This window comes from Odocoileus virginianus, chromosome 30 (assembly GCF_023699985.2).
Source record: "Odocoileus virginianus isolate 20LAN1187 ecotype Illinois chromosome 30, Ovbor_1.2, whole genome shotgun sequence".
Lineage (NCBI taxonomy): Eukaryota > Metazoa > Chordata > Mammalia > Artiodactyla > Cervidae > Odocoileus > Odocoileus virginianus.
The window spans coordinates 19,457,784-19,481,256 of record NC_069703.1 but is presented as its reverse complement, the minus strand read 5'-3'; the positions used below and the strand labels follow the sequence as shown (position 1 = coordinate 19,481,256).

At 39.9% G+C, this 23,473-nt stretch overlaps 1 long non-coding RNA gene across 1 annotated transcript in view; it reads right to left on the bottom strand.

Annotated features, from left to right (window-relative positions):
* Positions 1-1,232: 1,232 nt before the first annotated feature.
* LOC139032180 (uncharacterized) overlaps positions 1,233-23,473 on the bottom strand; it is a 94,393-nt gene continuing 72,152 nt past the window's right edge. The window contains exons 2-4 of the long non-coding RNA XR_011484695.1: positions 19,922-20,165; positions 19,386-19,580; positions 1,233-1,528 (exon numbers count right to left, since the gene is read on the bottom strand). This is a non-coding gene — a long non-coding RNA (uncharacterized lncRNA). The remainder of the gene's footprint in view (positions 1,529-19,385; positions 19,581-19,921; positions 20,166-23,473) is intronic.

Below are 23,473 nucleotides of genomic sequence, written 5' to 3'. Positions count from 1 at the left end.
ATTGGAAAAGACCCTGATGCTGGGAAAGATTGAAGGCAGGAGGAGAAGGGATCGACAGAGGATGAGATGGTTGGATGGCATCACCAACTCAATGGACATGAGTTTGAGCAAGCTCTGGGAGATGGAGAAGGACAGGAAAGCCTGGCATGCTGCAGGCATGGGGTCACAAAGAGTCTGACTGAACAACAGAATTATAGCTGACTAGCATCAGGATGGTTGTAAGAGATCACTCCATTTAATTCTGATACTAGTTCTTTCTCAGAGTGGTACTTTCTCATTCTTTGTCTTCCACAGATTATTAGTTTGTCTTAGGCTGAAAGCAACCATGTTGAATTTTATCTTTTTTTTTTTTTGCATACTGAGGGACCTCAGCATGAAACAAAGAATGTACTGTTTATAAATCTTTATTGGCTGGATGCTAAGATAGCAGCTGGAAGCAGTTAAGCGTTAGGGGACTTTTCTCTGCCATCTCCCTTTGGCCATTTAAATTCCCTTCTGATGAACCTACAAACAACCCAGTTAAAGAGATTTGGAGCATTCTCCAGGTCTTATTTTGACTAATTTTCTACAACACTTGCCTATGTTTGCTTGATTAGTATATTTTAGATTTTCTTTATAAAGAATTTTTTTAAATTTGATGGATGTATGGACCAAATAAATGATGAATGATTATAGAAGGCAACGTATCTTATTATTCTGTTTCTGGGGGAGATATTTTTTAAAAAGTCAACCAAAAATCTTCTAATTTTTAGAGATATGAAAAGCTTTAAACATACATATTGCTCAAGACAAAATGGAATTTCCTACTAAGGAATATTCCATCATAACCTCTAAAATTATTAATTAGCAGGTCTAGTCACTCATAGCATTAACTTTTCCACTGGAAGAGAATTTCTAGCCAATTTTCCATGAGTTAATGTGATGCTTACAGGGGATGTACATAGGAAAACACTGAAGAGTAAAACAGATCATATTGAATTGAACCGAATCAAATGAGTCACCATAAACAGGCTGGATTCAAGATATGATAAAGGCTTCTCAAGAACTCTTAGGGTAACCTTTACCTTCACCCTTAATCCTAACTTGAATTCTAAATGTAGATGTTTCACGAACAAAGATCTTTACATAAACTTGTCCAAGGAAATAATCATGAATATTTTAGGAGAGGAAAAAGTTTTCCTTGATGCTCAGATTTTAGGCTGGGTCTGAAATTAAACTGAAAAAAGATAGGATGAGCTAGAAAAAAGCATACAGATTTATTTAATATAAGTTTTATGTGGCACGGGAACTTTCAAAAGGAAATGAAGATTCAAAATTAAACCTGTATATTTTTATACTGATTTTATAGAAAGAGGACAGTTGCAGAGGAATAAGATAGGTTAAGAAGTATGAAGAGAGTGTAGTGAATTGGGGGTAACAGAGTGAGACTTATTTGTTAGAATTCTTCCTGGTCCCTTGCCTTCAGAGATAAGGTGGCTCCTTTCTTCTGGGCACCTGGAGGCCATCCTTCACCTGATGGTTTTGTGACCTGTTTCAGGGAAGAAGGGGAGGAAAGGGAAGTCAGAGTCACTATCATGCTTCTCTCATTTTCTCATATACTTTGAGGTTAAAATATTCAATAAGCCAAGGGTGCCATATCTGGAGGGTTGCTTTTGGTCAGCCTCTAAGTTGTGTCCAACTCTTTGAGACCCCATGGACTGCAGCAAGCCAGGCTCCTCTGTCCTCCACTATCTCCCAGAGTTTGCTTAAATTCATGTTCATTGAGTCGGTGATGGTATCTAACCATCTCATCCTCTGCCATACTCTTCTCCTCTTGCCTTCAATCTTTCCCAGCAATAGTCTTTTCCAATGAGTTGACTCTTTGCATCAAGTGGCCAAAGTATTGAACCTTCAGCATCAGTCCTTTCAATGAAATATTTAGGATTGATTTCCTTTAGGACTGACTTATTTGATCTCCTTGCAGTCCAAGGGACTCTCAAGAGTCTTCTCCAGCAACACAATTCAAAAACATAAATTCTTGGATGCTCAGCCTTCTTTATGGTCCAACTCTCACATTCATACATGACTACCAGAAAGACCATAGCTTTGACTATATGGACTTTTAGGGACAGTGTGCCCTGAACCCCATCACTATCAAGAAGAAAACCACATGCAGTGATATCCAAAACATCCCAAGTGATTACATGTAAAGATGCACACATACTTACAATAAAGACACAAGCATATTCCCCCCCCCTTTTTTTTTTTTGCTTCTGTGGAATAAAGAAGGGTGACTGGATAGAAGTGCTTAATTTCTTTTCATAAATCGTAGAATGCTAGAGCTGGACAGAATGGTCTTCAACATTCACGAATAGAGACAACACTTTGTGTTGAAGAAACAGAATCCAGGGAATGGAAGTGAATTATCAAGTTAGGCATGTCTATCTACCAGAGGTATTGGGTTTGAACTTCTTCTCAACTATTTCATGCTTTCTCTTGGCAAGTTTTCTGACTGAAGGAAGATATTCAAAGAGAAGCTTGGGAAAAGGAGAATAAAGTGAATTGCCAGATGGGTTAATAAGAATGCTTTTCCATCTGGCTTCTAGGCTTGCTCCAAGGGGGTTTTGTTGAGAGAATCAAGTGCTGATGCCAAAAGCTTCCATTGTGTGTAATGAATTGGCTCTTCCGCCCCAACCCATGCACCTCCCCTGGCACTAGTTAAGGGCCATCCTTTGAATAATTGAGAGAATATCCTCTCAAATAATTTCCTGTGTTCTGTGCTTCAGATGTGGCAAGTAGTTGAGAAAGACTGAATTTTCTAACACAGAGAACAAAGGAGTAGGTAGGCAGTGGAAACCCAAGGAAGAAGATTTAACAAACAAGGGAACAGTTGGGTAGGAAGGTAAGGTGAGAACATGGGCTTTATGATGTTATGAACTGAGTGTAAATCCCATCTGTGCCCTGACCAGCTACGCCACAGTGAGAAAATGATTCAACTTCTGTATCCTGATTTACTTGACCTGTAAAATGGGAGTAATACACAAGGGTTCTCGGGAACCCTTGTAAAGATTTAAAGAAGATAACACTTATGAAGAACTTGGCCGAGCAGAGAGAGATAGTTTATACATATTTTAAGGAGAAAATCTGAGTGAATGGAATCAGCACATGGTCTTTGGAGTTGGATGGACTTGGTCTCATATTCTGATGCTGTCACTGGATCTCCTAATACAATGCCTGGGACACTGCAGACATGGTGAAATGCTAATATCTTCCCTTTCTCCTCCCAGATCTACTTCCTCCCACCAACTTGTTAATATACAGCTGCTGCTGCTGCTGCTAAGTTGCTTCAGTCGAGTCTGACTCTGTGCGATGCTATGGACTGCAGCCCGCTAGGCTCCTCTGTCTATGGGATTCTCCAGGAAAGAGCACTGGAATGGGTTGCTATGCCCTCTTCCAGGGGATCTTCCTGACCCAGGGATTGAACCCATGTCTTCCACACTGTGGGCAGATTCTTTACCACTGAGCCACCGGGAAGCCCAATATACAGCTAAATTTCTTTAAATGCTGGGTGCAACAGAATCACCTGGAGGACTTGCTAAAACAACTACTGAGCCTTATCCCCAGAGTTTCTGATTCAGTGTCTTCATGGGGCTAAATTTTGTGTTTCTAGCAAGTTCTCAGATGATGCTGAAGTTGTTTATCTGTGGACCACAATTTGATATCCATGTATTGGATGCTGGAGGACAACATCTTCAGTTCTTCGGCCCCTTTGTGGTTTTTGGTTGAGAATTCTATTAAAATATAGCAGCTAAGATATCTTTTTTTTTTTTAACATTCTCCTTTTATTTATTTATTCATTTATTTTCTTTTGGGTGAACCTCGAGCAGCATGCTGGATCTTAGTTCCTTCATCAGGGATGGAAACTGTGCCCACTGCAGTGGATGCTCGGAGCATTAACCACTAGACTGCCAAGGGAGTCCTCTCCTGATTCTTCAGTGCATTTTTTCTACCCATTGTGGACAGAGAAATTTTGGAGACATCTTAACGTATTCTGATACTGATCAAGACCCATGCCTGATATCTATTTTCAGTCCTACATTGTTTTTAGCTCTCTGTTCCTCTGCTCAGTTTGAAATCAAAAAGAGCAAGAAAATTACTAGGTCAATACTTGTTGAACCAGAAAATTCATCTCAAGTGAAAAGCACAGCAACATATTTTTCAGTTCTATAATTTTCCCAGATTTCTCATTATTTCTTTTTACAGGTGAAAATTGGGGTAATCAACTTAACAGTAAATCAAGCATTGTGGTCCAACTACTGTCTAACTGACTCACATCTCGGGACACACAAATGCAACAGACTAGAGCCAACCTTGTATGTAAGCAGTTAGTTGCTGTTTCTATCAGAGGTCAAACGCTGGTGTTCTAATGCTGGCTGGAATTCACATTTTGTTTGTTTTATTTTATCTGATACCTGTTATGGACTGAATGTTTCTGTACCCCTCGCTACCCAAATTCATGTGTTAAAGCTCTAACCCCCAATGTAGCTGTATTTGGAGATGAAGAAGTGATGGAGTGTATATGTGTAAGTTGCTCAGTCATGTCTGACTCTGTGACCCCATGGATATAGCTGGCCAGGCTCCTCTGTCCACAGAATTCTCCAGGCAGGAACACTGGAGTGGGCTGCCATTCCCTTCTCCAGTGTAGAAACACGGTCATAAGGGTGGGGCTCTGATCCTATAGGATTAATTAGCATGTTCTGGGGAAAATGCATTTATAAGGAAAAACATAACTTTTCCTTATCAAAAGAGACATGAGAAAGCCCACCCTCCTTTAATTCTCTATCTTTCTCCATGTGCACACCCCAAGGAAAGAAAGACCTGATAAAGATACAGTGAGAAGATGGTTGACTGCAAACCAGGAATACACTCCTCACCAGAAACCAATCATGCTAGCACCATGATCTCAGACTTGTAGCCCCAAGCCCATGAGAAAATGAATTTCTATTGTTTAAGCCAACCAGTGTATGATATTTTGTTATGGAAACCCAAGCAGACTAAGAGAGTGCGTCATGCTATTGAACCAAAATGCTTTTTTAAATTCTGAATTGGTCATTGGGCTGGATATCTTCTATTTGCTCCTGTAGATTCACTCTCCACCATTCTCTCTCCTCCAGTTATGCTAATTTGGATATTACATCTGTTTTCTATTAGCAAAACTGATGATATGATTATCAACATTTAAAAACTGAGAGACTTTGCATGAAAATAAATCTGGATTTTCAGATTCTCATGAGAAATTAGGAGATCTGGCAACAGTGTTGGCAATAATACACTGGCACTTCCCTTTTCCACTGGGCGTTAGCTCTCAAGTTGGCCACGCTTCACTCAATTACTTTACCAGGCTGGTCTCTGTGGCCATCTGAGAATACTACCCCTATTTCTCATGAGATGATGTGATGAGCTAAAAGGTCCAGATGCTTGGAAATCTCTTTTACTGGCTGCTGTAGGTGTTGCTGGTAACAGCTCATGACTGCAGCCTCTTCTGGAGTAGTGTTCTATCCTTGGGACAATACTTGAAGCCACTTGGCTTGGGAGTGCCTAGGAATTTGCCTCCTTCCCAAGACAAGACCAGCAATAAATTCTAAGATGGACACCTGCATCCTGCAAGGAGCAATCATATTCCCTGCTCAGGGTCGCTATGTCTTCCAGAGATGGGCTTGCCTTTACTATCTACAGTGCCTCGGCCAGCCTCAGTCTGGTTCATTAAGTAATCATTACTTTGAATCAAGGGATGTACTTTATGGTCAAAGAGGTGCAATGGTGGACACATGACTATGGGGTCCTCAGATCATGCCATGCACTGCACCATCCAAAAACTACAGGTAGGACAAGAAGGAGAATGACTTTTTAAAGACAGAGCTGAAACACCAGTCTGGAGATGACATTTTGTGAGAATGGGGCACTATCCTTTAGGACACAGCATAGAATTTAAGCCATAATCTATTTTTGGCTATTGCATTGATCCTGTGTCCCTAGTAACTAGGAAATATCGGTCCAGCACTTTAAGGGGTAGAAGTAGGAATGACCCCATTTGCCATCCACCCCACCCCCTGCCTCCCGATAATCAACTTGAACAACTTTAGTCTCTGCTTCCTGGAGGGGAAATGCTTCCACTAGGAGGGCATCATAAGGTTTACTCTAAACCTAAAGCATTGGATGCCGCCTGGACACTTGTGCCAGAAAGTCAGTAGGCGACCGAAGGATATCACACACCAGTGAGGGGAGTTAACCCTGAACATTGTGAGGAGGTAAGACTATCACTACAGAATGGGGCATAAGGGAATGTGTGTAGGGGAGTCACTGGACCATCTCTTTTACTGTGGTCAGTGGCTAGGACCCTGACCTAGTTAGTCTTGATATCCAGAGGAGCAAGACCCTCAGGAATGAAGGCTTGTATCTTCTAGAGTTTCCCCCTATACAAGGATCCTCATCTCAGGCCCTTTTTCTAGTTAATCCTATGTGCTTGTGCTTAGTCGTTCAGTTGTGTCTGACTCTTTGAGACCCCATGGACTGTAGCCCGCCAGGCTCCTCTGTCCATGGGGACTCTCCAGGCAAGAATACTGGAGTGGGTTGCCATTTCCTCCTCCAGGGAATGTTCCCAACCCAGGATCGAACCCAGGTCTTCCACATTGCAGGTGGCTTTTTTACCATTTGATTCATCAAGGAAGCTAATCCTAAAATATCATTTTACCCCGAATTATTGTCCTTCTCTCTGATACTATGTTAAAGCCTCCCATCTCTCAGCTAACACCTTAAGGAAGATTATGGCAGTTTGCCGAGAGTAGGTTCTTACAGGCATCTAGAGGAAAGAGATGTTCACTGTATGCTATTGAGCATTTTGCCCACGACCCCTGAAGCATCTGTGCAGTTTGAAGACTCTGAAGGCCTATCAAGATTTAGGAACAGAGTTCTAATGCCTGCAAAATTAAGAAGGTGGTTATGCTAATAATGTGGGATTCTGAACAAATACCAAAGATCTGAGGTTATGTGTTTTAAAGTTAAATTATTCAAATCACTTCTTTTACTTTTTAATTTTATCTATTTATTTATTTTTGGCCATGCCACAAGATCTCACTTCCCTATCTAGGGACTGAACTCAGGCAGTGAAAGCATTGAGCTCTAACCACTGGACTGCCAGAGAAATCCCTCAAATCACTTCTTAAGTTCTCTACTTCATATAGCTTATATATATCTGAAATAAGAATCTTTTGAAATTTGTAGTAATGCTCTTTATACTGGTTTTATTTTATTCTATCTTTTTACTCTCAGAGCTTGACTGACCTGGAGAATATGAATTTAATTACCAAGAAAGAACTTTCCAAGTCAAAACTATTAGTTTAACTCTTTTCTATGCCAACTTACAAATAACTTCCAAACTGTCGTATTTTTTTTCTCTTTACTTTCACATTTTAGTCATGTCCCAAATCTTAATTATTTCATTGAGTGAGAGAAAATTCTGGAATACAGAAAGAAACTCTTTTCTTAAATATATCTTGTTATGTTTGTACCTAGAATTGCTGGGAATGTCATTTGGAAATGACACTTTCTGCCATTACAAATGACTTTGTATAAACACAAGGTACACAGTAAAGAAAACAGTGACATTTACAATTATGGAGAGGGTATTCTGATTCTAAAAATGATGTTTTATTTTACTGGTAATAAAAGTAATAGGTTCTGGTGTTTTTCTCCATAACAGTTACCCAAACTACTCAGTTTTTATATCAGGCTGACATTTATTTTCCTCTTAGACTTCCTCTGGAAAAATGCAAGCATTCCAAAAGTGTTTCTACTTTTTCTTAAAATCACTGCACATTAGTTAGAAAATAAAGATGTTCACTGCTTAATAGACACTATTTTGAAAGTTTGCAAATTGTGTTTTAAAAACTATACAAAATCTCTTTTAAAGTTTAATTGAAAGCATTAGATATACTGTCTCCAAGATTTTTGTTTAATTTCAGAAGTTTTTGTCAATTAAATCATGATCCTCCCCAATTTCATACATTTTGTTTTATGTTATTAGCCTTGAAATCATTGTGAACTCAATTCGATTGTTCTAGGATGTGATTTTTTAGATCAGCCCTTGGGAGCTTCCCTGGTGTCTCAGACCGTAACGCTTCTGCCTGCAATGCCAGAGACCTGGGTTCGATCCCTGGGTCAGGAAGATCCCCTGGAGAAGGGAATGCAACCCACTCCAGTACTCTTACCTGGAAAATGCCATGGACAGAGGAGCCTGGTGGGCTGCAGTCCATGGGGTCGCAAAGAGTCGGACATGACTGAGCGACTTCACTTTTTCTCTGTGTGATATTACCCAGCTTCAGAATATTTTTCCAAAATACTCTATCTCTCTCTCTTACTTTTCCCCCCTTCCTGGCCAGTTTTAGCTGAGCACTATTAGGTGAAGCAGAACAAGGCAGTTGTGTGTTCTAGGGCAGGTGGCAGCCACGGTGGCCCAGAGCAGCTTGCTGAAGCCTAAGAAGGAGAGAGGATATCCACATGTACAGCTACCCACAACAGGGGCTGGAGCCTGAGTCAGGGGAGAGGCATCTATGCAAATACAGAGCCCTCTGGGGCATTTTAGAGGAGCCTGAGCAGTGTGACCAGAGTGCTCTCATGAGGAATGGTGGTCCAGAGTAGGGTAGTAAACCCTGAGCTGAGTCAGAAGGATGTCCATGAGGAGGTCAACTCCATATGGAGCCCCAGGGGAGGAGAGTGCCTACATGATCTGGGGGTGGGAATGACTGACTCAGAGTGTTGGAGTCTGGACAAGTTGGATATGGTGCCCACAGCTGAAGAAGCTGGAGGGACTAGCATCACTGCCTTCATTTGGAGTATCAGTGTCTGAGTTGGTGTCCACACAGGAGTAACCCATTACACGGTGCTGCAATCCAAACAGGTGAGAAGGAGGGCAGCCATATGGAGAATGGGTGGTTTTCTAGAGCTGGGTATAGAATCCAAATGAGTTAAAGAAGTTATCTGCTTGTGTTAGATTTACACTAAAGAAGTCTGGCAGATACTACCTGCAGTGAAGAATTAATGTAAGCAGCACTAGAAGTTAGATAAAGAAAAATTACGCCCCTCCCGATAGAATGCAATGAAAAGCAAGTGACTTCTTTTTCATGATTAATGACACAATTCAAAACATGGAAATCTAATCATGAGAAAACACCAGACAAACCTATTTTGAGGGACTTTGTATGAAATAATTAGTTTATAGTCATCAAAAGCGTCTAAGAACACCATTTGTTCTCACAAATAGTGCACAAGGTTCTCTTTTCTCCACATTCTGGCTAAAGTTATCTTTTAGCTTTTCATTGATAGCCATTCTAACAGTGAGGTGATGTCTCCTTGTGATTTTGATTTGCATTGCCCTGATTATTAGTGACATTGAAGATCTCTTCATGAACATGCTGGTCATTTGTACATCTTTGGGAAAATATCTATTCAGGTTCTGTGGTCATTCTTAAAATAGATTCGCTTTCTTGTTAGTAAGTTTCATTTTCACTTTCACTTGTAAACAAATGCTCAGGGCTTCCCCTGTGGGTCAGATGGCAATGAATCTGCCTGCAATGTGAGAGACCCAGATTTGATCCCTGGGTCGGGAAGATCCCCTGGAGAAAGGAATGGCAACCCACTCCAGTATTCTTGCCTGGAGAATTCCATGGACAGAGAAGCCTGGTAGGTACAGTCCATGGGATTGCAAAGAGTCAGACATGACTGAGTGGCTTTCACTTTCACTTTTTTGTGCGTTCCTTACATATTTTCCTTACATTTGACTCCTTATCACACAGATGACTTGCAAATATTTTCTCCTATTTCATTGGTTGCCTTTTTATTTTTGTTTCTTTTGCTGTACAGAAATAGTTTGGGTTTTATGTAATTCTATTTGTTTATTTTTGCTTTCACTGCCATATTAAAAAAAAATTGTTGCTAAGGCCAATATTAAGGAACTCTTTCCCCATTTTCTTCTACAAGTTATAATTTCAGGTCTTGAATTTAAGTCTTGAGTCCATTAGTTTTTGTTAATTTTGTGACAAAGGTCTAATTTCATTCTTTTATAGGTGACTGTCTAGTTTTACCAACAACATTTATTGAAGAGACTATCCTTTTCCCATTGAGTGTTCTTGGCATCCTTTTCAAATATAAAATTATCATATAAATGGGAGTTTCTAAGCTGAAACAAACTGGAACAATACACTGGAACAAACTGTGGAAAATTCTGAGAGACATGGGAATACCAGACCACTTTACCTGCCCCCTGAGAAATCTGTATGCAGGTCAAGAAGCAACAGTTAGAACCAAACATGAAACAACAGACTGGTTCCAAATTGGGAAAGGAGTACGTCAAGGCTGTATATGGTCACCCTGCTTATTTAACTTATATGCAGAGTACATCATGCGAAATGTCAGGCTGGATGAAGCTCAAGATGGAATCTAGATTGCCAAGAGAAGTATCAATAACCTCAGATACGCAGAGGACACTACCCTAATGGCAGAAAGGGAAGAGGAACTAAAGAGGTTCCTGATGAAGGTAAAAGAGAAGAATGAAAAAGTTGGTTTAAAACTCAACATTCAAAAAACTAAGATCATGGCGTTTAGTCCTGTCACTTCATGGCAAATATGGGGAAACAATGGAAAGAGTGACAGACTTTATTTTCTTGGGCTCTAAAATCACTGCAGACAGTGACTACAGCCATGAAATTAAAAGATGCTTGTTCTTTTGAAGAAAAGCTATGACAAACCTAGACAGCATATTAAAAAGCAGAGACATTACTTTACCAACAAAAGTCTGTCTAGTCAAAGCTATGATTTTTCCAGCAGTCATGTATGGATGTGAGAGTTGGACCAAAAAGAAAGCTGAGTGCCAAAGAATTGATGCTTTTGAACTGTGGTGTTGGAGAAGACTTTTGAGAGTCCCTTGGACTGCAAGGAGATCCAACCAGTCAATCCTAAAGGAGATCAACCCTGAATATCCTTTGGAAGGACTATTGCTGAAGCTGAAGCTCCAATATTTTGGCCACCTGATGCAAAGAGTCAACTTATTGGAAAAGACCCCAACGCTGGGAAAGATTGAAGGCAGGAGGAGAAGGGGACAGGATGACAGAGGATGAGATGGCTAGCTAGCATCACCAACTCAATGGACATGAATCTGAGCAAACTCCAGGAGACAGGGGAGGACAGAGGAGCCTGGCGTGCTGCAATCCATCAGGTTGCAAAGAGTCAGACAAGACTTAGCAACTGAACAACAACAGTGGATATACGACAACTAGATCCAACATGGAATTCTGATCTGGATTTTCTGTACAGAAGAATGTTATTGGGGCAAAACTTAAGTGGTGTCTGAGAATTGGAGTATCATAGTAAAGCAATGTTAGTTCCTCATTTGATGATTACACTACAGTTATATAAGAGAACATTCTTATTTGTAGGAAATACACAATGAAACACCGTGGCACCAATTTTCTCCCAAATGGTACAGAGCAGGAAAAAAAAATCTTTATAATTGTTTCAGAGTCAGAAAAGCTTTTTAAATTTATCTTCCATAAATCTTAATACAAAAAATTCATTTTATTATAGCTAGAACATTCTGATTAAATTGCCAAAATAATGTGTGTGTGTGTGTGTGTGTGTGTGTTTTCCAGGAGGCTCTGAAATAAATATATCCTGCCTCTAGCCACTTTTCTCAGTCTTTTCTGTTACTGCCTCAGTCTGAGCCAGGAGCCTCCTGCTGTTGAAGCTAAGCCTACATATTTCCACCTCTGCACACTTGTGATCTTGTCTTCATATAGTACCTAGAGTGACTTTTCAACATTAGCCAGATCTTATACCTCTCTGCTTTGACAATTTATCTGGCTTCCTGTGACTGTTAGAATAAAACCTGAAGTGTCCACCACAGCCTTTCCATCCCTCCCTGAGGCCTCAGGACAGCTTCCTGGCTCTCCTCCTCCATCGCTCTTCTCTTATTCACTGTTGTTGCCTTAGAGCACTTTGAATTACTCTGCTTGGAAGCCTGATTACTCTGTTCTTTGTACTTGGGTCTTGGTCCAAAGGCCACTTCAAAAGGGTATCTCTGAGTTTCCCAATCTGAAGTAGCTTTTTCTGTTCCAATTCTGAATTTCTATCTTATCAATTTATCCAGATTTTCTCCACTGAATATAAGAATTGCTGGAATTAACTTCTTTCCTTGTTTCCTGTTGGCCATCCCTAACTAGGCAGAGATCTTGCTTTCCAACTCAGTGCTATATTTCAATGCCTAGAACTAAACCTGGTTCTCATTGTGAATCAATGAATGAATGAATTACGCAATACAGGCTCTGTGGGAATAACTTTTGAATCATGAAAACATTTTTTTTTCAGTTCAGAAAATCAAATTAAATTAAAAAAGGAAATGAACAGTTGACAATTATGAAAGTCAGAGATTATAATTTAAATAATTTTTGAACACGGTACTCTTAGTGAAATTAATTTTTACACCTTTTTAGTGAAATGTATTCTAAAAACAAGCAAAGATGTTAAACTTAGCACATTTTTTGTTGGTAAACATATGGTGTGGTAGCTGAAACTATTTTGTGTGTAGTATGTGTGTGCTCAGTCATGTCTGACTCTTCGTGACCCCACAGACTGTAGCCTGCCAGGCTCCTCTGTCCATGGGATTCTCTAGGCAAGAGTACTGGAGTGGGTTGCCATTTCCTCCTCCAGAGAATCTTCCTGAACCAGGGATCACACCTGCATTTTCCGCATTGTCAGGTGAATACTTTACCACACAGCCACTTGGGAAGCCTTTATGCATAATATAGAAGAAAGCAATTAATACAGTGTTCACAACCAAGCTTCTCATTGTGAGAAAAGGAAGTTACAAATATGGATGGGAGAAGGGGAGGAAAAGCCATATAAATTTATAATTTAAGATAATATAAAAATTATATATACATATACACACATATTTGTAATTATATTCATATATGTTCTGCTACTGCTGCTGCTAAGTCGCGTCAGTCGTGTCCGACTCTGTGCAACCCCATAGACGGCAGCCCACCAGGCTCCCCTCGTCCCTGGGATTCTCCAGGCAAGAATACGGGAGTGGGTTGTCATTTCCTTCTCCAATGTGTGAAAGTGAAAAGTAAAAGTGAAGTCGCTCAGTCGTGTCTGACTCTTAGGGACCCCATGGACTGTAGCCCACCAGGCTCCTCCGTCCATGGGATTTTCCAGGCAAGAGTACTGGAGTGGGGTGTCATTGCCTTCTCTGAATATATGTTCTAGGTCCTCTTAAAAGGTCTAAAGCAATGATAACCCTAATTGTTGCACACTTAAAAACAGTTAACAATAGTAAACTTTATGTTATGTGCTTTAAAATAAATAAACAAACTTTTTAAAAGGAAAGAAAAAACTGTTTTTGGTAACTGTCTTTTATCAAAGAATACAATGGAACCAGGGCTTGGTTTCTAATATCATTCCTGATAAAACAAGTGAAAGCTTCTTGAAGAAATGGTCAATTTCAGGCCCGGGGTAGGAAAAGTACAATATAATTGTTGAGTAAAAAAGCAACAAAATGCTCAAACACTAATACATATGTTTCAAATGAACATAGGAGCTAGTTTGGAAGAGTTTCTGTTGTCCAAATTTGGTGCAAGTTGAGCATCAAAGAAAGAGGGAAAATGATATCTTTACAACCCAGTGATCTTGAGGTTAACCAGATAAGTTGGCATTATGTTGCCTTTTAAAGAAAAGTAATGGGAGGTACACATTATCTACTCAGTATTCTTGATAAAAATGCTTAACTTGATTCTGATCATAAGAAAACAATCAGACAAATTTATATTGTTTGATAAATGACTCAGTATCTTCGAAAATATCAATATCTCAAAAATCAAAGAAAGATAGGAAGACTCTTTTAGCTTTAAAAAACTAAAGCAATATGGCAATCAAATGTAATGTCTGTTCCTATATAGAGGAATACAAATATTCTTAAAGATACAATTTTTCTGCAAGTTATTTCAAAAGATTTTTCCAAAATACACATATACATAATATATGTATTATCTATAAACATACACAGACACACAGCAAGGGAGCATTCTGCCCGAAGAAGGGCCCAGTAAAGGATAAAAATGGTAGAGACCTAATAGACACTGAAGAGATCAAGAAGAGATGGAAAGAATACATGGAAAAACTGGGTAAAAAATATCTTAATGAACCAGATTACTATGATGGTGTGGTTAGTCACCCAGAGCCAGACATTCTGGACTGCAAAGTCAAGTGGGCCTTATGAAGTACTGCTGTTAATAAAGCTAGTGGATGTGATGAAATTCCAGAACTATTTAAATCCCAAAGGATGATGCCATAGAGGTTTTGCATTCATTTTGTCAGCAAATCTGGAAGACCCAGCAGTGGCCACAGGACTGGAAAAGGTCAATCCTCATCCCAATTCCCAAGAAGGGCAGTACCAAAGAATGTGCTAACCAGCAGACAATTGCACTCTTCTCCCATGCTAGTTAGGTAATGCTTCAAATCTTGCATGCTAGGCTTCAGCATTATGTGAACCAAGAACTACCGGATGTCCATATTGGGTTTAGAAAAGGAAGAGGAACTAAAGATAAATTTCCAACATTCGCTGGATTACAGAGAAAGCAAGGGAATTTCCAAAAGACATCTATCACTGTTTCATCGATTATGCTAAAGCCTTTGACTGTGTGGATCATGAAGAACTGTGGAAAGCTCTTGGAGAGATGGGAATACCAGACCATCTTACCTGTATCCTGAGAAATCCGTATGCAGTTCAAGAAGCAACAGTTAGAACCCTGTATGGAACAAATGATTGGCTCAAGATTGGGAAAGGAGTATAACAGGGCTGTCTGCTGTCACCCTGTTTGTTTAAACTATACACTGAGTACATCATGAGAAATGCCGAGCTGGATGAGTTACAAGCTGCAATCAAGATAAGCAGGAGAAACTTCAACAAGTTCAGATATGCAGATGATACCTCTCTAATGGCAGAAAGCAAAGAGGAACTAAACAGCTTCTTGATAAGGGTGAAGGAGGAGAGTGAAAGAGCCAGCTTAAAACTAAATATTAAAAAAAACTAAGATCATGGCATCTGGCCCCATTACTGCATGGCAAAGAAGGGGAAAATGTGGAAGTAGTGATAGATTTCCTCTTCTTGGACTCCAAAATCACTACGGATGATGACTGCAGCTATGGAATCAGAAGACAATTGCCTCTTGGCAGGAAAGCTATGACAAACCTAGACAGTGTGTTGAAAAGCAAGGACATTATTCTGCTGACAAATGTTCATATAGTCAAGGCTATGGTCTTCCCAGTGGTCAGGTATAGTTTTAAGAGCTGGAGTGTAAAGAAGGTAGAAAGCCAAAGAATTGATACCTTTGAACTATGGTTCTGGAGAAGACTCCTGAAAGTCCCTTGGATAGCAAGGAGATCAAACCATTCAATCTTAAGGGCGATCAACCCTGAATATTCACTGGAGGGACTGATGCTGAAGCTCCAGTATTTTGGTCATGTGATGTAAACAGACGACTCATTGGAAAAATCCCTGATGCTGAGAAAGATTGAGGGCAGAAGGAGAAGAGGGTGTCAGAGGATCAGATAGCTGGATGGCATCACAGATGCAATGAACATGAACTTGGGCAAACTCTGGGAATTGGTGAGTGACAGGGAGGCCTGGTGAGCTACAGTCCATGGGGTCACAAGGAGTCGGATATGGCAACTGAATAACAATATGTACATATATAGAGAGAATATAACAAAATATTAACATTCAGTGAATTTAGGTAAATGATAAGTAAATGGTTTGCAACTTTTAAAATAAAAAGTTGGAGTAAGGAAGGCTGACAACAACCAAAGACTACAGACTCTGCTCTGGCTTCAAATTCAGGTGCTAAATACTAATGGTGAAATCAGCATTTTTAGATCTGTTTTCTCACCTGGGAAAAGAAGGCAATAATGAACCTGTCTCATAGGATTTTTTTCTTGAGTTGTAAATGTGAAAAATGCATGTTCAGCACATGGCACAGTTGCTTGACTTATAATTGGGCTTCCCTGGGGACTCAGATGGTGGCATCTGCTTGCAATGCAGGAGACCTGAGTTCAAACCCTGGGTTGGGAAGATCCCCTGGAGAAGGAAATGGCAACCCACTCCAGTATTCTTGCCTGGCAAATCTCATGGTCAGAGGAGCCTGATAGGTTATAGCCCATGGGGTCCATTATAAGTCCATGACTTATAATTAGTACTCAATAAATGTTAATACTGATTGTTGTCATTATCCCAGTCTGTGATAGCTCTTCATGAAATAAGACTATCATTTATCTGGTAATCAAATGATGCCTATTTATAAAAATACTTTTTAAAATTTGTTTTTTTATCTTTTATACTGGTTTTAAGAAAATAAATATATAAGATTATTTGCACTTGGATGAAAAAAGCATCTTAGGATGCCTTCATCTAAGACAAAACTGAATCCCTAGTTTTGTTTTAATCTGTTGCTAACTGACTAATCTTTTCAACCATGGAAATGACAGAGCTGTTCATTCATTTAGCCATACGTCATGACTGACCCCTAATAGTTGCACAGGAAATGTGAAATAAAGAAGGAATAAAAGAATGAACAAAATGGGTAAACTGACTCTGCAAGTCAGATCATGATTATACCCCTGAAGGCTGAGAGAGCTCTGAGCATCTGCTTTCTTCTCTAGGTGCTGCATCAATGGTCCCTCCCACGTGCTGGGTAGATTTAGGGCCAAAGGCCCCTCTAGCCCTTTCCCGAATTTCCTTATTGCTCATTTACTGTTTTTGTGGTCTATGAATGGTTTCTTCCATCTATACTCAGGCAGAGTAATGGGCACAAGAGATTTGTGATTTAAATTGTGCCAAGAAAATACACTAACTTCTCTGGTGGCTTCTAGCTAAAGAGTCATTCATTTCTGTGTGGTTTCTGGAAGGAGGATCCCTTGATAGTCCCTGTTACTCATTAACAGGTTTATACAATTAGTTTAACAGATTGAATGATTTAACAGATTAGTCACTTAACTGGATTTTGAGAAAACAGGACAGTTAAGAATTGGCAGAGTAAAAGAAGATCTTTTACTGGAGTGTGGGATGTTTACCCTAAAAAATCAGGTAGTTCTGGTGGCCAAGCCAAAAGGTGGGGCTCTCAACAACAAGAAAGCAACAAGGTTAGGTGGGAGGGACTGAGGAAAAGACAAATGAAGGTGCAAAGGAAAAACCTCTTACACTCCTAACCCTAGTGCTGGTCCTGAATATTTCAGCAGAGTATAAAGATTACTGAAAAATCTCTTGCCTCTTCTTGCCTTTGTTTCTCATCACATATCAAAAATGTTTTATGCACTCTGATGAAAGATTAATCAAAAATGGTAAAAGTATGTAACACAGATTTTTCCTATTCCACTGAAAGTGAAAAGTGAAAGTGAAGTCACAGAGTCGTGTCCTACTCTTTGCGACCCTGTGGACTGTAGCCTACCAGGCTCCTCCGTCTGTGGGATTCTCCGTCCATGGGATTCTCCAGGCAAGAATACTGGAGTGGGTTACCATTTCCTTCTCCAGGGGATCTTCCCCAGGGATCGAACCCAGGTCTTGGATTGAACCTGGGTCTCCCGCATTGGAGGCAGACGCTTTAACTTCCGAGCCACCAGGGAAACCCCACTAGTGTCATGGATTTTTGACTAAAGTGTGTAATAGCCTAAAACCAAAACTTTATGCCATTTACCCAATAGATTTGAGGAACTGACTTATCTTATGAAAACGTTGAGAGATGACTGCTGAGTTTAAATCACATGGACCCTAACACCAAAGTAATCAAAGTCAAGAAAGTAGAAAGGGGTCTTCATTCAAAGGGCAAAAAACCTGTCCCAGCAGCAAACATGTGTCAAATCATCCAACAAATGGGTCCATCACAGCTTCTGCAGGTTTTATCCTTTGAATTTTTAAGTAGTGTTTCTGATTTTTCAAAGTTTGCTCTATCATGGAATTCTTCCAATTTAATGTTATGTCCAGGAATTGGCAGAAAGGGAGTGCTTCAGGGATGGATTCCCAGCCATTAGATTTTCTCCAATACTGCTCACCTCCTTCGAACTATGAAAGGGCATGCTACTGATACACTAATAGAATTGCAGAACTCATGAAAGAAAACAAAATAAATGGAGCTCTGATTCACACTTACCTCCTCTACTTTCAAAAGCAGAAAGGAGCAGTGACATAAGCAAGGTGAAATGGTAGATAAGTTAAAAATAAAACTGAAATATAATTTTGTCTTAAACATGACTTGGATGAAGTAAACAATAACACACACCACTTCAAACATGGTGAAAATGCAATGTGGGTAGGGTTCATAGTTTGAAAACATGGATTTTGGATCACACAGAACTAAACATAAATTCTAGCTTCATCCCTACTGACTGAATGGCAAATTAACACCTACAAGTCTTTGGTTTATCAATCATCAATGGGCAGTTACATTACCTCATTCTAGACCTAAAGAGCTAATACATATTAATCATCAGGTAGCTTATGAGTAGGCAACAGATGGTCACTATTCTCCAGAAAGAGTTGCCTCTGCCCAAATTCCCTTTTGACCTCACCCACCAGACTCAGCCCCAAATTCACCTGCTCCATAGACCCACAGTCTACGACTATTCACTGCCTTCCTCTCATCTCACTTTCTGCCACATTTACAACTTTGTTAGGGTGGATCACTGACGAATACGAATTAAGGATATAATAATCACAAAAGGTTTGGATATAATTAAATTAATGACAAATATACGATTTTATTTTTAAAACCAGACTAAGACAAGAGGTGAACTAGGCATTGCTGTTTTTGCTTTCTATCTGAATTCTCTCAGTCTTGAATTACACCAAAAATCCAGCTTCAGGCCATAGAAATTAAAAAAATTTTCACACAAATGCTACCTCTTCATGGTCCCTATCTGGAGCCCATCCTCAACCTAGAAGGAAGGTTTGTCTCTACAGCAGATGGAAACCTTGGCCTTGGACCTATTTTTTTTCTCCCACTTTATATCTGCTACCCACCTCTTCCTGTCAGACTGCAACTGTATTTTGAACCCGGTTTTTCTGAAACTCTTGGGAAATGACTTAGTCATTTCTTCTTTGACTATTGGTTTCCTCTCATATATTCTTTCAAAATGTTTGCTTGTGAAATTGTCTTATCTCCCAAACTGTAACCTGCCTACCTTTCTGTAACAGAGGCTTCCCATTCTTCCTTGTTTCGTTATTTTATTGAAAGCCAAATAAAATTCAGAAAAAAACCTCTGTTTCTAAATTTTGACTTACACAAGGATGTCTTTGTAATACTCACTATTTATTGAGGTCCTTCAACACATTTTCTTTTTCTATCACTCAGTACAGATTTGATTTGGGAGGTGGTCTTCTACTGGACTTGCCACAAATTCAAAATATTTATTCCAGCCTCAGAGGTTTGAAAAACATGAAATCTTGCCTTAAATATTTATCTCCTCAAATGGTGATGCACTCTGAAAATTTCCTAATGTTCCTGTGAATTAAGGACATCTTAAGATCTGTTTCAATGAGGCAATTTTCCTACCCCACATTTGCTTAACTGCATGCATGCAATCTAATATCCTATTTAAGAAGATATAGTCTGTGGGCAAGATAGAAGACAGGAAGAAAACTGATTTATTAAATTTTCAGTCAGTAAACAAAGACTTCCCGTCCAAGCTCTTCACCACAAACACAAATAACTCTAAACTCTCAAATCCATGTTAGTAAATCTAAAACTCCTATTCCCTCCATCACATAGAATGCCTGCCTTTTCCTAGCCTCAGAACAACTATTTAACTGCTTGTGTAATTGTTTCCAAGTTACTATCCTTACCTTATCAGTAAACATTTTCTGCTCTGTCATCGGGTTTAGTTATCAGATTTTTCTTCGTTTCGGTTTCTGTATCTCCTCTCACCTCAGAAGACTACATTTCTTCCCATGTGCAGAGGAAGGTCCCAATGGCCCATAACTATAGATGTTATGACCCATGGGTGGTGGAAAAATTAAAGCGAGAACACACAACTCATGTCGGTTTTCCAGGGTTGTTTGAAAGACTCAGTTATTCATAGACCATCATCTGTGATTAAAAAAAAAAAAAAGCAGGTTCGTGCTTTACGTCAATCCAGAGAAATCCACAAAAGAGTGGCCCACCTGAAAGGCTGTTTGGTCACAAATCAAATCTGCTAAGCAGGACACCTATCCTGTGACTTTGCATTTAGAGGACCTATTTGAAACCAGTGCTTCATTATTTATCTATGTGTGTGTGCCCGCGCTCAGTCGTTCAGTTATGTCCAACTCTTTTGTGACCTCAGGGCCTGTAGCCCACCAGGCTCCTCTGTTCATGGGATTCTCCAGGCAAGAATACTGGAGTGGGTCACCACGTCCTAACTCAGGGGAGCTTCCCAACCCAAGGATAGAACCCTCATCTCTTGCATTTCCTTCATTGACAGGCAGATTCTTTACCACTGTACCACTTGGAAGCTCTTTTTGTCTATGGCTTATTACTGAAATATAAGAGGGCTCTCCTAAATGATGATTATTTAGAACCCTCAGTGAACCTTACTTTCAGCTCCTGGATGATGACTTCCTGCTTACTTGCTGTGTCCCAAGATATTTCAAATAAAATGATTTTCATTATATGCCATGTAATCTGAGTTTTTGTTTTGATTTCATTTTTCATTTAGCTGTGTCAAGTCTTAGTTGTGACAAGACTTCATTTTCAAGTCTTTGTTGCCATACGTGGGCTCTCTAGTTGCAGTGAACGGGCTTAATTGGTCCACTAGCATGTGTTATCTTAGTTCCCAGACCAGGGATCAAACCCATGTCCCCTGCATTGCAAGGCAGATTCTTAACCACTGGACCATCAGGGAAGTTCCCATAATATGTTTTAAATTAGACCTTTCTAAACAATACCCTACAACTTTTATAAAAGTCTTATGCAAGCATTTTCACATGATACAAACAGAAAACTAACTTTATTTGAAAACAAGTATATATAGTCCTAAAAGTGTTTTTCTAGTGACAAACCCTCCACCTTCACAGGAAGAGGAAGAGAACAGACATTTGATGCAACAGACACCTCACTGGTGGTGCCTTAGTCACGTACAACTCTTGCAACCCATGGATGGTAGCCTGCCAGGCTCCTCTGTTCATGGAATTCTCCAGGCAAAAATACTGGAGTGGGTTGCCATTTCCTTCTCCAATGCATGAAAGTGAAGTCACTCAGTTGTATCCTACTCTTAGCGACCCCATGGACTGCAGCCCACCAGACTCCTCCATCCAAGGGATTTTCCAGGCAAGAGTACTAGAGTGGGGTGCCATTGCCTTCTCCGAAAGCCCTCATTAGCTGCTTTCAATACATTACCCCAACCTTTCTTCACAGCAATCTTATAAATGATACTGTTAACTCCATTTTGCATATGAGAAACGAAGGCTCAGAAATATTAACTAGCTCAAGTGGCTGAGCTGAGAATCCGTCTAATTCTAATGCTCAAGCTGCCTTCTTGTGACATGTCCCTTTTGAAGAAAGTTTCTTCTTTCCTTTTGGAAAAAAAAAATCTACCTAGAACAGAAGAGGGAAAAGGTAAGCCAATTCATCATGAATTTGGAAGGAGGGCAAAGCTGTCATTCTCCAAAGCTCAAAAGAATTAAAAAATGTAGTAATAAATTGCTTTTAGTGATATATATAAGGGAAATCATACGAGCAACAAGTTGATGATTTTGTTTAAATAATATGAACGCCAAACATATAAATGTTTATCACAGTCCCTTTTTTATTGGAGTTCTACACAGACGGACTTTTTAAAATGATCATTATACACATCTGCTCCACATCTGTAGTCTGTCTACAACTTTACTGCTGGTGGCCACAGTGAAATCACACCATCTCTCTCCACTGTTAGACAAATCCGAGAGGCCTCCCCACTGAGCACAGTGTTAGGGAACAAAATGCAAGGAAAATGAGGGTTTGGGCATATGGCACGGAAGACCTAGGGCAGTCTGTAGAAGAGGAATTGAGAATCCAGAGAGGACCTAACATTTCAGATGGTTGAGGTATCCTAGGCAACAGAGCTATAGAAATACCCTGGAATAAGTACATTTATAGATAGTAATGTTAAGGTTTCAAGTTAGAAGGCCCAATCTGTCTATAAACTGTTCTATAGTTGATTGTTTTCTTTTTTTTTTTTTAAGATTTATTTATTTTTATTTTTTGGTTGTGTTGAGTATCGTTGCTAAACATGGGCTTTCTCTAGTGGTGGTGAGTGGTGGCTAGTCTTTGTTGCAGCTCTCAGGCTTCTCATTGCAGCGGCTTCTCTTGTTGAGCAGCACAGACTCTAGGCACACAGGCCTCCCTAGTTGGGGCACATGGACTTAGTCGTTCTGCAGCATGTTGGATCTTCCTGGACCGAGGATTGAACCCATGCCTCCTGCATTGGCAGGCAGATTCTTAACCGCTGCACCACCAGGGAAGCCCCCTGTTTTTATTGTTGTTTTTCAGCTTTAGTCCACAATCTGTGAGATGATAATTTTGTTGTTGTTGCTTAGCTTCTAAGTTGTGTCTGACTCTTTGCGACCCCATGGACTGTAGCCCATAATGCTCCTCTGTCCATGGGATTTCCCAGGCAAGAATACTGGAGAGGGTTGCCATTTCCTCTTCCAGGGGATCTTCCCAACCCAGGGATCAAATCCATTTCTCCTGCATTGCAGGCAGATTCTTAACCACTGAACCACCAGGGAAGGTAAAGACAATAGTTATCATTGTGTTTATTCAGATTAAACTGTGAGTTAAATCATCAATCCACAGAATTAGAGAGACCCAACCCATTGGATTGAACAAAATGCCTCTATTATTTCCCTAAGACTGTTAAATCTACATTACTTAAAATGAAAGACTTCAATATACACTTATGAGTCAGTGTAAATTATATCTAATGTGCAAGACAGAACAATGGCCCCTAAAGATGTTCATGTCCTACTATCTGGAACTGATGAATGTTACCAGGTTGCATTGGCAAGAGGAGTTAAAATGCCTGCTCAGCTGACCTAGAGATGGCGATTAACCAGGTGGCCCAATGTAATCTCAAGGGTCCTCATCAGACAAAAAGGGAGACAGAAGAGAGAGGGTCAGAGTGAGTTGCAGTGAGAAAGACTTGATTGACACTAGTTGATTTTGAGGATGGAAAGGAGCCATGAGGCAGTTTCTAAAAACGAGAAAAGGAAGAAATCTACAGATTCTTACTAGAGTCTCCGGAAGATAACACAGCCAGTTTTTAGCCCAGTGAGACCCATTTCAGATGTCTGACCTCCAGAGCGGTAAAGTAATAAATTTGCATTGTTGCAAGTAATTAAGTTTGCAGTTTTTTTTTTTTTAACAGTAGCAGAAGG